Source organism: Sorex fumeus, unplaced genomic scaffold, assembly GCF_029834395.1.
Source record: "Sorex fumeus unplaced genomic scaffold, SorFum_2.1 ptg000048l, whole genome shotgun sequence".
NCBI classification, from domain to species: Eukaryota; Metazoa; Chordata; class Mammalia; order Eulipotyphla; family Soricidae; genus Sorex; species Sorex fumeus.
The window spans coordinates 3,577,878-3,592,850 of record NW_026606105.1 but is presented as its reverse complement, the minus strand read 5'-3'; the positions used below and the strand labels follow the sequence as shown (position 1 = coordinate 3,592,850).

Genomic DNA, 14,973 nt, shown 5'->3' with positions numbered 1-14,973 from the left:
TATCTCACTATATAAATATACCACACATTGATCCACTCATTTGCTGTTGGGACACCTGGGTTGTTTCCAGATCTTGCCTGTTGGAACACTGCATGGAACACAGGAGTTTGCAGATCTTGTTGACATCCTTAGTTATCATCCTGTTGTGAAAATGCAGTGTATGTCTTTTGGTTTCAACACGGTTTCTTTAGAAGATTGTGTTGTTATCACTCCTACCAGCCAAGGGCCAATAACCCACAAACTTAGAGAACTCAGGCGTTTTGATGTTATCTCTTTGATTTATTTGCTCCTCTTCTGAAACATGGTCACCCTTTAACGGCTGTGAAGACTAATGTTCAAGGTCTTGAAGGCTGCACTCCCACATCTATGTGGAAGGAGATAATAATTTGAGGTTAATGCTTTCTGCGGGCACGTCTGAACTGTGAAGGAGATAATAATTTGAGGTTAATGCTTTCTGCGGGCATGTCTGAACTGTGGTCAGAGGGCAGCAGGAGCCTTGCAGTTGGATTTTACATCCCAGTTACCGCAATGCCTCCGTGGGGTGCACAAACACAGGTGTGCTTCTCCTTGGGGATAAGACATCCCTTGAGGCCCTTCTGCTGATTTTTATTTATTTTTTATTTTTTTATTTTTTGCTTTTTGGGTCACACCCGGCGTTGCACAGGGGTTATTCCTGGCTCATGCACTCAGGAATTACTCCTGGCGGTGATCGGGGGAACATATGGGATGCTAGGAATCGAACCCGGGTCGGCTGCGTGCAAGGCAAACACCCTACCAGCTGTGCTATCACTCCAGCCCCCTTCTGGTGATTTTTAGAGGTGGCCTCTCCCCTAGCCAGATGGGGCAGTTCCTCCCTCCAGGAACTGCAGAGCCTTCCACAGCAATTTGAAAGAACAGAACCTGCTCAGTGGGTCCAGGAGCTTTTGACCAAGATGGGTTGACAGGACACTTTGTACCCAAGCTGAGTGAAGGGACAGCATTGAGGGCATTGGCTGCATGTCAGCACATTCCTGGAGCTGAGACCTGACAATGCTGGTCAGCCCCAGCTCAGACTAGGCAGGAGACATCTGAGACCAGCCCTTCTGTGAGTCTCGTCACGAAGTTGTCTGTTGGGCGATTCATCATAATACTAGGTCACCCTTTGTCTTGGAATGGGTCTGGATGTTTTCTACTCAGCTCTATACTCCAGGTGTTTTGATCAGTGTTACTCAGGCACTGGTGCTGCCCACAGAAATTCCTTGTCAGTGCATGAAAAGTCATTGCCTTGGAACACATGATACCCACGCGTGTCCATATAGCAGTATTATCATCACAATCACGATCACGATCATCCTGTTGTTCGTCGATTTCCTCGAGCAGGCACCAGTAATGTCTCCTTCCTAGCCCTGAGATTTTAAAAGAGCAATTTCAATGCTCTTTCAGGATTAGGAGAATGAGACCCATCATTGTTACTGGTATTTGCCATATTGAATACGACACAGGAAGTTTGCCAGACTCTGCCGTGCGGGCAGGATACTTTTGGTGGCCTGCCAGGTTCTCCAAAGGAAAAATAAGATAATAAGATGTCGGGAGCTGGGTTTTATAGTCTCTGCGTCTTGGCCGTTGATGGGACCACCCTGGCATTGGTGACAGCTGGTGGGTGTGACGCCTACCTACTGGAAGATGGGGGGTCTGGGTCGAGAAGGCCCAGTCCCAATCCGAGTAGGCTTGGAGACCTCAGCCCCGGGCCCCGCATGCCTGGGTTCCCGCCTGGGCTCCTCTGACAGTTCTTTCATGCGTGAGGCCCGTCTGGACGTGTGGAGAGTAGTCCCAGCATGGCCGTGGCTGGCTCCAGAGGTCCTCAGCTGCTGGGGCTCTGCTCGAGGGTGGGCGGGGGAGAAACTCAACCCTTCCCCCTCCAAGGGGCCCTGGTGAGGACAGCCAAGCGCGGGGACAGGAGACTAGTACTATCATATGTTGGTAAATATTCTTATTACAGAGAATGGCTTGGAGTGATTGTACAGCAGGTAGGGGGCTTGCCTTGCACACAGCTCACTGGTTTTGAAATCCAGCATCCTATAGAGTCCCCTGAGCCCCACCAAGAGTGATCCCTGAACACAGAGCCTAGAGAAAGCTCTGAGCACAGCCAGGTGAGGCAGCAAAACAAAACAAAACCAAAACCAAAACCAAAAAAAAAAAAAAAAAACAGAAGGTTTTGTTTTACTTTAATAGTTTCGAAGTGGTTCTGCAGGTATAAGGTTGGAAGCCACAGATCTAGAGAGGCACTAGAGTGAGCATGTGGGGAGGTGGTAACAGGACATAATCACTGGGGCTTTCCCTGGAGAGTCATGGGGGGAGTTTCCAGCCAGGGACAGTGGCAGTGGAAAGGGGATCCTTGTTTCCAGGGGTCCCTACAGGAGAAGCATCCAGGAGGCTGTTTTGAGTTGAAACTGAATAAGGGGAATAAACTGGTTTTTCAAGTCCTGAGGAAAAACTCAAGGGTTCTTATTTTTCCAAGCGCTTTATAGTCCACCTATATGGACATAGGGCTGGAGCGATAGCACAGCGGGTAGGGCGTTCGCCTTACAAGCGGCCAACATGGCCGACCCGAGTTCGATTCCTCCGCCCCTCTCAGAGAGCCCGGCAAGCTACCGAGAGTATTCGATATGCCAGACACAGTAACAACAAAGTCTCCAATGGAGACGTCACTGGGCCCGCTTGAGCAAATCGACGATCAACGTGAGGGCCTTTACCTTTACCTTTACCTATATGGACATTATTTTCATAAGCTCAGTAGCACTGTAGTCGAGTTGTTCATCGATTTGCTTGAGCGGGCACCAGGAATGTCTCCATTGTGAGACTTGTTGTTACTGTTTTTGGCATGTCAAGTACGCCACGGGAAGCTTGCCAGGCTTTGCTGTGCGAGCAGGGTACTCTCAGTAGCTTGCCGGGCTCTCTGAGTGGGGCGGAGGAATAGAACCTGGGTTGGCCATGTGGAAGGCAAACGCTTTACTCGCCGTGCTATCACTCTAGCCCATAAGCTCGGTATTATTTATTTATTTATTATTAGTGAAACACTATGAGGTACAGTTATAGACTTAATAAATTTTTGTACTTGGTTTTCAGTTATGCAAGGGGACATGAAGAAATGGAAAAATGTCCCCTGTTCATGGATCGGGAGAATTAACATTGTCAAAATGGCAATACATCCCAAAGCACGGTACAAATTCAATGTGATCCCTATAAGGATATCCATGACATTCTTCAAAGAAATGGAGCAAACGCTCCTGAAATTTATATGGAACAATAATCCCCCACGAATTGCAAAAGCAATTCTTGGGAAAAAGAAAATGGGAGGAATCAACCTCCCTAACTTCAAGCTCTACTACAAAGCAGTAATACTTAAAACAGCATGGTACTGGAACAAAGGCAGAGCTGTAGACCAATGGAACAGGACTGAATATAATGACATCTCCCCCTAAGCATATGATCATCGGTATCATTTAGAACAGAGTTTTATTTCTCAACTTTTGTCTATTAGATCATGATCATTTTCCTATTTCCTGTAAGTACCTCTTGAATATGTGATTTTTAATGGTTGAAAAATTGTTCTTCAGTCTAAACTGTGTAATACAACCTAATCACCAAAGCAATGTTGATAAATATGTAGCTTCTTCCCAGTATATCACTTAAGAGTGAAAAATCCTATTAAAATGCCTCTTGCTAAATGTTTGCCTTCGAGCCCATTTTTCCCAATTCCTCATGTCTGAGGGTCTTCTGGAAGAAGATGCCATAGTGGCCAGGGAGATATGCAAGAAGGACGGATAGTGTAAACCCATCCAGAGAGCATCCTTCAGAGGCTAATTGCCCTTCAGTCATTTCCCAGGAACTGACTCTAAAACAGGTGAATTTAACCATCTTTATCAGGGCACTGTTTCCATTCCCCCTATGAGCTGTCAATTTCATGACTAGAAATTCAGTACAAACAAGCACTCGGGTACTTAGTGCAGTATATATGCAATAGACCACTGAAAATTTTCAAACTATTAGAAATGTACAGTGACTAAAGATCTAACTTAATGGATTATACTGCATCTACACGCTAAAATTTAATAGAATATATTATATATTATTTTATATAATAATATAGTGCTATAGTGAAGGAATAATATCACATTGAAAAGGTGAAGGAAAAAATCGTATAGTATGTCACTTCCCTATGCAAAAAGCAAACTGATAGATGTGTATGTCTTTCTATATAAATGAATAATAGAATAAGAAATTTTTTGAACAGAGAAAGGAAGAAACTTCATAAAGCAGACAAAAACAGAGGGCAGACTTCTTAATCTTTGGTTTTGGATCCACATAATCACTTTATATAATTATGAAATAAATTAATTTATGAAAGCAATTCCAACAAAGCAAAAGTGAAACATCCAAATGAACATCATGTTGGTGGTATTGCCACAAAGATAAGTATTATTCTATTATAAGGCAATTTGACTGAAGATATCAAACAAAATATAACACAAGGATAAAGAGAACTGAAGGCATCTTTGATTGTTCTGAGGGTAAACAGTTTCTTGTATTTTACAACCATCTTGTGTGCATTATGAGTAAAAGCAAATGAATCACCGAGCTGTGCACTTTAGAATTGGGACTTTTCATCCTGGGAAGAAAGTAGGCGCAGATGGACGAGCATTGAAATGAAGCACAAGCTTGGAGCGGTCCATCTGTCTGAAGTATCAGTCAAACTCAGGAACCCGAGAGATAGTGAAAGGCCTGGCATGATATATGGTCCTGGCATGTGGCCTGCCAGGTTTGACCCTTGGCACCACACATGGTCCCCTGATCATCCCGAGGAGTGATTCCTTAGCACAGAACTAGAAGTAAGCCCTGAGCACCACTGGCTGTGGTCCCTAAACCAGATAAATAACAAATTCAGAGCAAACCACTGTATAGCACCGTCTTCCTGTTGTTCATTGATTTGCTTAAGCCAGCACCAGTAGCGTCTCCATTGTGAGACTTGTTGTTACTGTTTTTGGCATATCAAATATTCCACGGGGAGCTTTCCAGGCTCTGCCACAACAAAAATTCGTCGATTGCCTCGAGCAGGACCCAGTAACGTCTCCTTCATCCTAGCCCTGAGATTATATTCAAGGTTCTTTAAGAGAATGAGACCCATCATTGCTACTGGTATATGGCATATTGGGTACGCCACGGGGAGTTTGCCAGACTCTGCCGGAGGGCAGGTTACATTCGGTAGCCTGCCAGTTTGTCCAAAGTAAGAATGAGATAATAAGATGTCATAATAAGATGTCGCACAGCTGTGAATGCGACCACGCTGTTCCGGGAGGTGGATTTTATAGTCTCTGGGTCTTGGCCGTTGATGGGATTACACAGCGCCAGGGGGCCAGTTGGTGGGTGTGACCCCCACCTACTGGAATTTGGAGGATCTGGGTGGAGGATGCCCGGCCCCAATCTGAGTAGGCTTGGAGATCTCGGCCCTGGAACACGCGTGGCTTTGTCTCTCTGCCAGTACCTTCATGTGTGCGGAGAGTGGTCTGAGCATGGTGGTGGCTGGTCCTGGAGGTCTTCGGCTGCCGGAGCCCTGGTCGGGATGGGGAGGAAAGCTTAACCCGCTCCCCTCCAAGGGGCCCCGGCGAGGGCAGCGAGGCGCGGGGGCAGGAATTACAACAAAAATAATTTTTTTAAAACAAAATCCACACTAATTGTGGATACTCATAAGGCTTAGAAACAATACGGAACCTACTCATTCTCGAAGATGGTACCAATGAGATGGTGGTTCCCAAATGTCATTTCCCTCTAGAAGAGACCAGGGCTCCTTGCAGAAATGGCTGGTGCAGGGTCTGGGGCCACAGACCAATGAGACAGACCTTGTTACACTGAAAAGCCTGGATGTCTGCGGGGCTGGCTCTAAAGGTTCTACAGTCCACAGAGAAGAAAGGCTGCTGGGCGGCTCCACAGCTCCCGGAGAATGCACCAGGTCCCAAAAAGAGCAGAGCTTACACGGCCACACAACATCTCCGTATATACAAAGTGATCAATGGAAAGTAAATCATGCAACGTTTCTCCCTGAAAATCAGGCTTAACTCTTATACAAATCACAACACCCAATAGGAGAGAGAAAACAAAAGGGAATGCCCTGCCACAAAGGCAGAGTGGGATGGGGAGGATGAGGGTGGGAGGGATACTGCGATCCGTGGTGGTTGGAAATGGGCACTGGTGGAGGGATGGGTATTCAAAATAAATAAATTAATTAATTAAAAAAATAAAGGTTCTACAGTCACCCTGCAGAAGCTCTTGGTGACAGGCAAGGCTCATTTTAGCACTGACAGAGAGACACGAAATGAAATACTTTCCTTCATGAGCATAATACTTCTTTAAAAAAATTTCATGAGCATCTCTGAGTTTGTCATGAGACTGAAAGAAATTCTTATGTATTGGTGACCTGGGGGTAAACACAAAATAATTCAATATTTTGGAAACGAGGTTTAGAAAAAGGAGGAAGAAGTCAAGCTTGGCCTTCTCGAAGTCATCTAAGCCAATAGCTGACGAAGAGGAATTGTGTCTATAGAAGTTATTTGAACTTCTGAATAGAAGAAACACTAGAATTTCAAAGCTACTGTTTCTCAGCCATGAATGAATCAATGAAGTTAGGGCTGGGCAGTGTTCATGGAAGATTGCTAGACAGACAGGGATGTGGAAGTAAGTCACTGTAAAGCACTCAACAAACAGAAAATCTATCTATTTATCTCTCTATCTCTCTATCTATCTATCTCTCTATCTATCTATCTATGCATATGTTGGGCTGGAGCGATAGCACAGCGGGTAGGGCATTTGCCTTGCACGCGGCCAACCCCACTGACCAAGGTTCGATTCCTCTGCCCTTCTCAGAGAGCCCTGCAAGCTACCGAGAGTATCTCGCCTGCACGGCAAAGCCTGGCAAGCTACCCGTGACATATTCGATATGTCAAACACAGTCACAAGTTCACAAGGGAGATGTTACTGGGGCTGCTCGAGCAAACTGATGAATAATGGGAGGACAATGACAGTGATGTATATGTTATATATAGTATATAACATATATGTAAAATATATGTATGTGTAAAATATATTTTAAAATAAATGTACATATGTACATATATTTTACAATATATGTACCTATGTACGGCAAAGCCTGGCAAAATCCCCGTGACGTATTTGATATGCCAAACACAGTAACAAGTCTCACAATGTTACTGGGCCCGCTAGAGCAAATCGATGAACAATGGGAGGACAGTGACAGTGACAGTGACATATGTACATATATATTAAACCATAAAAATGAATGATGAAGTTAAGAAATTATTAATTTTTTCTTAGGTGTGACAATGGTGCTTGGGTTCTACTTGCAAGAGAGAGGGTCCATATGTTTAGAAGGAAAAAGTGCTACCATTTTTCCAGGGACCACCCATTCTCAGAAACCTCCTCCTGGTCCCTACTCCATCCCTGTTACTCCAAGCAATCGCATCTTAGAAACTCTGGAAGGCCCCACACAGACATCAGCTTCAGGCGGTCCCTTAGCTCACTGCCCTGGGCGCCTCTTTTACACATGTCCATCACTCTGGTTTCTTGTTTCAATTCCTTTCAGCTTCTTAAAGGTCAGAGAAGCCTTCCACGCTGGTGGTCATCTCTAAACCCATTTTTCTGTGATGCTGTATGGCTGCGTCTACACTGCTGGATCTGTGAGTGTGGGTCTACACCCCTGGATTCCCTCTCCCCCAGGCTGCTGGTGGATTCAAATGGAGGAGGTAAAATCCAGACAGCAGGAAAAGAAGGAACTGATATGGTGTCTCTCGCTCTGTCCAAGTCCCTGGCACACTGTGTCTTCTGCAAAACTTCAGATGCCGGCAATAACTTTCCACAGGAGCCGTCAAGGCCCTGCTGAACCAGCCTCAGAGGCCACAAGCGTCACCCACGCCACCCCCAAGGCCACCTCAGTGTCCCTCCCTCCCACAACCTGCAACTCGGAACTATGGTATCTCTACCCTCTCTCCTGGGGGCGGGGGGTTCCAGCTCCGGGGTCCCCTGCTTAGGGTTTTTTGTTTGTTTCTTGGCTCACACCTGACGATGCTCAGAGGTTACTCTTGACTCTGCGCTCAGCAATTATTCCTGGTGGAGCTCAGGAGGCCATATGGGATGCCGGGGATCAAACCCACACTGGCTGCATGCAAGGTCAGCATCCTACGTGCTGGACTAGCTCTCTAGCCCACCCCCCCGCCCCGAGTTAAACTCCTGGTGTTTGACTGCTGGTGGGAATGCTGACTGGTTCAGCCCTTTTGGAAAACAGTATGAACGATTCTCAAAAAATTAGAAATTGAGCTCCCATTTGACCCAGCAATACCACTCCTGGGAATATATCCCGGAGAGGCAAAAAAAGTATAGTCGAAATGACATCTGCACTTCGATGTTCATTGCTGCACTGTTCACAATAGTCAAAATCTGGAAAAAACCCGAGTGCCCAAGAACAGTTGACAGGTTAAAGAAACTTTGGTACATCTATACAATGGAGTACTATGTAGCTGTTAGGAAAGATGAAGTCATGAAATTTACACACAAATGGCACTACATGGAAAGTATCATGCTAAGTGAAATGAGTCAGAGAGAGAGGGACCGAAAGATTGTATTCATCTGGGGAATATAAAGTAACAAAATAGGAGATTAACATCCAAGAATAGTCGAGATAAGTACAAGGAGTTTCACTCCATGGCTTGAAGGCCAGCCGCACATGCGAGGGGAAAAGGCAGCTCAGAAAGAGAAGGGAACACCAAGTGAAGGGTGTTGTGAGGATCCTCCCAGGATGGGAGAAGCATGCTGAAAGTAGACTATAAGAACAAACATGATTGCCACTCAATGCCTCTTTTGCAAACCTCAGCAACCAAGAGGAGAGAGAGAACAAAAGGGAATACCCTGCCACAGAGGCAGGATGGGATGGGGGGCGGGAGGGATACTGGGATCATAGGTGGTGGAGAATGGGCACTGGTAGAGGGATGGGTACTCAATCATTGTATAACTGAAATCCAAGCACAAAAACCTGTAATGTCTATAAATGGACTTTCTGGTGTTTCATTGATAAAAATTTAAAAAATAAAATAAAATTGAAATGCCATGAGATTAAGATAGAAATAAATAAATAAATAAATAAATAAAATAAACTCCTGGTGTTTGAAATGCCAGCGTTCAACCTGCATGCATTCCCTCAACTCTGAGCCTTCCCGGAACTCTCTCAGTGAGAGTCCTCTCCTGCCCCCACACCCCTCCAGCTGCTGTTCCTGTTTAGCTGGCCTGACTTTTCCTTGTTAGAACAGGAAACCGTTTGTTTCCTTGACTGCCTAAATCTCCCCTGGAATACAAGTGTGGGCACAGTACGACTTGGCCACGTGGAGTCTGGCCTGCGGAACATCTCACACAAACATTCCTGTTGGCCCAAGAGGACTGGACATCCTCTCTCCATGTCACCGGCATGAGACATGGGGCGCAGGCTGGTGACTGAGCTCGTTTCCAGCCTGACTGCTGCTTGGGGCCTGCGGCTGAGCAGGGAGGATGCAGTGCCGCCTGGAACCCAGTGAATCCCAAACGGCCTGATTTTGATGCGAGGTGGGTCCTAATACCACATGTTAGAACTGCAGGGTTTTTTTTTTTTGGCCTTTTTTTGGGTCACACCCAACGATGCACAGGGGTTATTCCTGGCGGTACTCAGGGGACCATATGGGATGCTGGGAATCGAAAACGGGTCGGCTGCTTGCAAGGCAAACGCCCTGCCCGCTGTGCTATCTCTCCAGCCCCTAGAACTGCAGTTTGGACCAGAGAGACAGTACGGGGTCACCTGCCTTGCACACAAAGCCCAGCGTTGATCCCTGTCACCACAGCGGATGCCCTGAGCACCGGCAGGAGTGATTCCTGAGCACAGAGCCAAGAGGGAGCCCGGAACATGCCGAACGGTAGTTCATGAAGCAAAACAAAGAAAGAAACGCCAAGGATGGCAGGTCGCTCAGGAGAGGCACCACCCTCCCTCTGCTGAGCAGACCACAGCCACTCACCTGACATGCAGCGGGATCTTGGGGATATTCTTAGAGACCTTAAACCGGCCCGTGTCCCCGTAGGTGTCGGTGAAGTACACTCCAGCCACGCAAGTCACCTGGTTCCCCGGGAACGAGGACAGCACCTGGTGGGCACCGTGCTGGCTTGCCCAGTACCAGGCCTGGCCCCCGATGAGCAAGCCCCCTCCGCGCTTCACAAACTGCACCAGCTCCTCACTCAGGCCGTCGCTGTAGGCGTCTATGCAGTAAACCCCCAGGGCCGCTCCTGGTTCCGACTCCAGCTGAGCCTGGGTACCAGCACCCTGAAGGATGCTGGTGAGCGCTTCCAGGGATGGGTGGACGCCAACGGGAGCGCCGGGCGTGGGACAGAGCCATTCCACGGCGTTGCGGAGGAAAGGGGACAGGCTGGCGGCCACCAGGTAGCCCTCGTGGGCCACCACCACTAGGCATCCACGGCCGTACGTGGAGGCGGCGATGATCACCTGGCCCTTGTCGTTCACCATCACCGGGAAGGCGGCCTCGCCGATGAGCAGCAGCTCGCAGGGGACGGGGTCTTTGGGGACATCCCAGTGGGTTACGCCGTGCATGAGAGCCTCGAAAGCAGCGGCAGGAGTTGTCGTCGCTGCCATGGCTGGAGCAGCTGCAGGAGAGCAGGGAAGAGACTCAGAGACCACAAAGAACAATTGCAACATGCCCAGCACTGGTCGGGTCCCTAGTGCACAAGGAACACCCCAGGCCACGCCCCCTTTCACATGGCAATGTGCGAGTCATAACTTGTATGTGCTGTTAACTACAAAACCACAGGGCCAGAGCGACAGCACAGTGGAGAGGGTGTTTGCCTTGCATGCAGCCAACCCGGGTTCGATCTCCAGCATCCCATATGGTCCCCCAAGCACCGGCAGGAGTAATTCCTGAATGCAGAGCCAGGAGTAATCCCTGAGCATCACTGGGTGTGCCCCCAAAAGGAACCTAGCAAACAGACAAAATCAATAAAAGCACAGGAACCACTGCTAATTTCAAGGGATTTCCCCTCCCCCCTTTTTTGCATTTTGGGTCACACCCAGCGATGCACAGGGGTCACTCCTGGCTCTGCACTCAGGAATTATCCCTGGCAGTGCTCAGGAGACCATATGTGATGCTGGGAATCAAACCTGGGTCGGCCGCATGCAAGGTAAACACCATACCCGCTGTGCTATCACTCCAGCCCCATCCCCCCTTTTTCTTACTGTGAATGGCGTTGCCTGACCTCCCTGGACGTGATCGTAGCCCCTTATCTAAGATGTCCCTACTGCCCAGGAGTCCCGGTGTCATTGCCACCACAATTGAAGTGTGTCCCCAGTGTTACTGAGGCATAATACTGCGTGTGAATCTGAAGAGGGAGTTTGCAGAAACGCACCATAAAGCAGTTTGGGAGACCACCACTCATGGATGATGCTCTCTGACCCCTTTGCTGTCTGGACTTAGCCCTCTGGGGAATAAAGGTTCCTTTGTGAGGCTCAAAAGCAGGCTCCTCAGAAGCCATGACAGGATGCAGCTAACATCAAATCTCAACTAGGCCCCAGTTCCTGTTTCCCCGAAGCAGGACTTGCAGTTTCTGGTAAACTCCCAGTTGAGTAATTCACCTAGATAAGAAACTGGGCAGTTGGATCTGGTCAGACATGAGGGGTGGCCGCACCCTTCTTGCAAAGAACACCAAACCATTACTGGTGCCTATTGTCTAATTGCTGACCACTGTTGTAATAGGCCAATGTTAAAAATAGACCAGCATATAAACCGCTGCTTGACTGAACCCTATATAAGCTGCTTGTGATTCAGAGTCGGGGTCCTTGTCAAGACTCCACTGTGTCGGATGAGACTTGGACCCCAGCTCGGGCTAGCGCTGGCTCGGGCTAGTGATAAAGAATAAGCCCTGACCATGACCCCAGAGACTCAGAAACAAATCTTGAAATCCAGCGGCTTTTGGCAGAAGTGAGTGTGGACCCCGCAGTAGGTTATTGTTGCCGGGCCACTCCAGGGGTGAACAGGTGCTGTACCTACGCCTGGTCCCCCTAGGCGGCTCGGTGGCTGCCATTCTCCAGAGGCCACTGGACAGTCAGGTTTAGGCCCTCAGTGTGAGACACGGGGCCTCGTGGGATGGGGGTGGAGCCGGCCCTTTCCTCCCCATCCCAATGAGACCCTGAGTTGCCGCCCATGAATGGCCTTTCTGGCTCCTGATCGAGCTCCTTAACAGCCATGATCCCAGAGACTCAGTAACAAATCTCAGAACCCAGCAGGTTTTGGCAGAAATCCCTCCAGATTCAATTGTTGAAATTTTGGAATTTCAAAATCGCGCGGCCACTACTGCAGCCACGCCACATCATATTTTATTAATAACCAGCAATAGAAAAAAAATTGTCTACAGTTCCTTTTTCAGCAGATCTGAGTGTTGGGGTAAAATCCCAAATAATAATGGTGGGTCTGGTGTCAAAATATTGAATGTGATCAAAATAGAGAGAGAGAGTAATGTGGAAATCACCTGCCCTACAGGTAGGGGGAAGGTGTGGGATGGGGGCATACTGGGGTTTTTGGGGGTGGAGAATGAGCACTGGTGAAGGTACGGGTGTTTCATTCTATGAACGAAACTTAAACCCAAAAGTTTGTAACTGCTCTCATGGTGATTCAATAAATAATATTATAAAAAATGAATATTAAAAAAGTAAGGTGGAGTTCATGCCCAATTCAATCAGCCTAATCAGTGGCTGAATAAATAGCAGTACTCCTACATAAAAAAAAAAAAAGAATAAGCCCTGAGCACCTCCAGGTGTGTAATCCAAAACCAAGGTAAAATGATTAAATAACAACAACAAAACCAATCCCATGCTTTCTCTCCCTGAAGGAAGGATAACACGAAGCTTGCCATAATCATGTGGCCGGACCCCACGTCAGCCTGTTTCACTTGGGGATGGGTGAAACCCCTCTATGCCCCAAGGGACCCAGCCTGGGCAGCCAAAAACCTCTAGAACTCAACTGCCACAATGTTAAAGGCTGCTCTCCACACGCTTAGGCCAAGATTCACCCATGAGTGAACCTATTCCTGGACCGCGTGGTCCAGGAATATATTTTTTTACATATATATAGATATTTACACGCACATATACATATATGTGAAGCACACAAATGCTCAACCTGTAACAACATGTTAGTGATCTCTTATAGAAGGTCTTAATGGGCCCTGTTGAAATAGAACAATCTTCATACTCTTTCCTCTAAGGATACTTTTACTCACAGGTTTTTAAAAACAAACAATACAAAATATGTTATTTCAGTTCTGCTTTGGGACAGGGATTGGGGTTCTGGATGGAAACATCCGAAATATGGTGGTGGAATGGTGTAATGGTGTTGGGACTGGTGTTTGAATATTAAATGTAATCAAATTTTCTGAACTATCTTATGAAAAAAAAAAAACCTAAAATACCCTTTCTCCACTTCTTCCTTAATAACTGCTCCTGGGAACTCGCCTTCAGAAGTGGGCTGATTCTGGAGGGGGTTAAGGGATGGAGGAGGGTGGGACAAGTGTCTGGAACTCGCAGGCAGGGCCCAGCCAACGCCTGGCTGCCAGGGTTTGTTTCCTCTGAACAAGAAGCGACGCTGGCCTTTCACACGACTGCCCGTGCAGCTGGTCTGCAGCCGCTGGAAATGCCCTCTGTTTCTCAGGGCTGTGCCTGGCCAGGGGGCTGTCTCTTGGCCCGGGTGTGTCCTGAGCTTAACTATTCTGTGTGTCTAACGCTGACCTCTCTGCCCTGGGTGAACCCAGGGTGTAGGCCCGGTGGGCCCCTCTGCAGAAACAAAAGAATGTGCATCTCAGGTGCTGGCTTTGGAGGCTCAAAGGCTGCCTCCTAAGACTCTCCCTGGGTGGGTGGGCGCTGGAGCAGCTGTGGGTCTGGCTGTGCCCTTTCCTTCTTCCCTAAGGGGCAAAGCATCAGTGGCCAGTGCGATAGCACAGCGGGTAGGGTGTTTGTCTTGCACGCGGCCAACCCGGGGTTCGATTCTCAGCATCCCATATGGTCCCCTGAGCATCGCCAGGAGTAATTCCTGAGTGCATGAGCCAGGAGTAAACTCTGTACATCGCCGGGTGTGACCCCCTCAGAAAAGGGGGGTACAAAGTGGTGCGGGACGGTGGGGTTTGGGCACCCCCTGAAACCCCCTACCCCACGGCCGGCCTCTGAGTGAGCCCCTCTATGTTGGGTGCTCACCTCCATCCACAGATCACCCCCAGGTGACAGCTGTACTGTGGGGGTGAGCTGACATCCACAGAGGGGATCAAGGTTACCTCCAGGGAGGAGGTGAACGTCCGTCACCCAGGGTGGCAAAAATCCCCCTCCTGCCTTCCTCATCCTCCCCAGGTCTCACTCTGGGGGTGTAAGTGGGGGTTCCCTGCCCCACTAAACTACCTGCACTTCAGGCCCATCAAGGACAGAGACTGCTGTCCTCTCAGGGGTCTGCTCCCTCCAGCCTCCGGAAACCCACCCACTGTGACAGCCCACCAAACACCACTGGGGGCAGTTCATATTTAGTCGGGGAAGGACCCAGTCTGGCTTTAAACCCAGGGTCTAGCCCCACCCAGAAACGAGAGAGTAGACCACTGCAGTTTTCCCTCGGGGTTTCCAAACTCCCAGCCGGCCTGTCCCTCCATCCCTGCGCTGTCTGGACTTCCAACATAAAGCCCCCAATTCCTCCTCACCACTTTCAGGGGCTTGGGGGAACACAGCTGGCGGCAATATGGAATGCAGGTTGGCAGCAGGCAAGGCAAGCGCCCGACCAGCTATACTACCTCTCCCAGCCCTAATGCAACTCTCCTTATCCCTTTAAAAACTAATTTTATTGAGGCATCCCATATGGTCCCCACTGCCCC

General features: G+C 48.4%; 1 pseudogene; it reads right to left on the bottom strand.

Moving 5' to 3' along the window:
- The window catches only part of LOC130032354 (TRPM8 channel-associated factor 2-like), a 35,694-nt pseudogene extending 24,983 nt beyond the window's left edge, over positions 1–10,711 (bottom strand).
- Between the last annotated feature and the right edge of the window lie 4,262 nt (positions 10,712–14,973).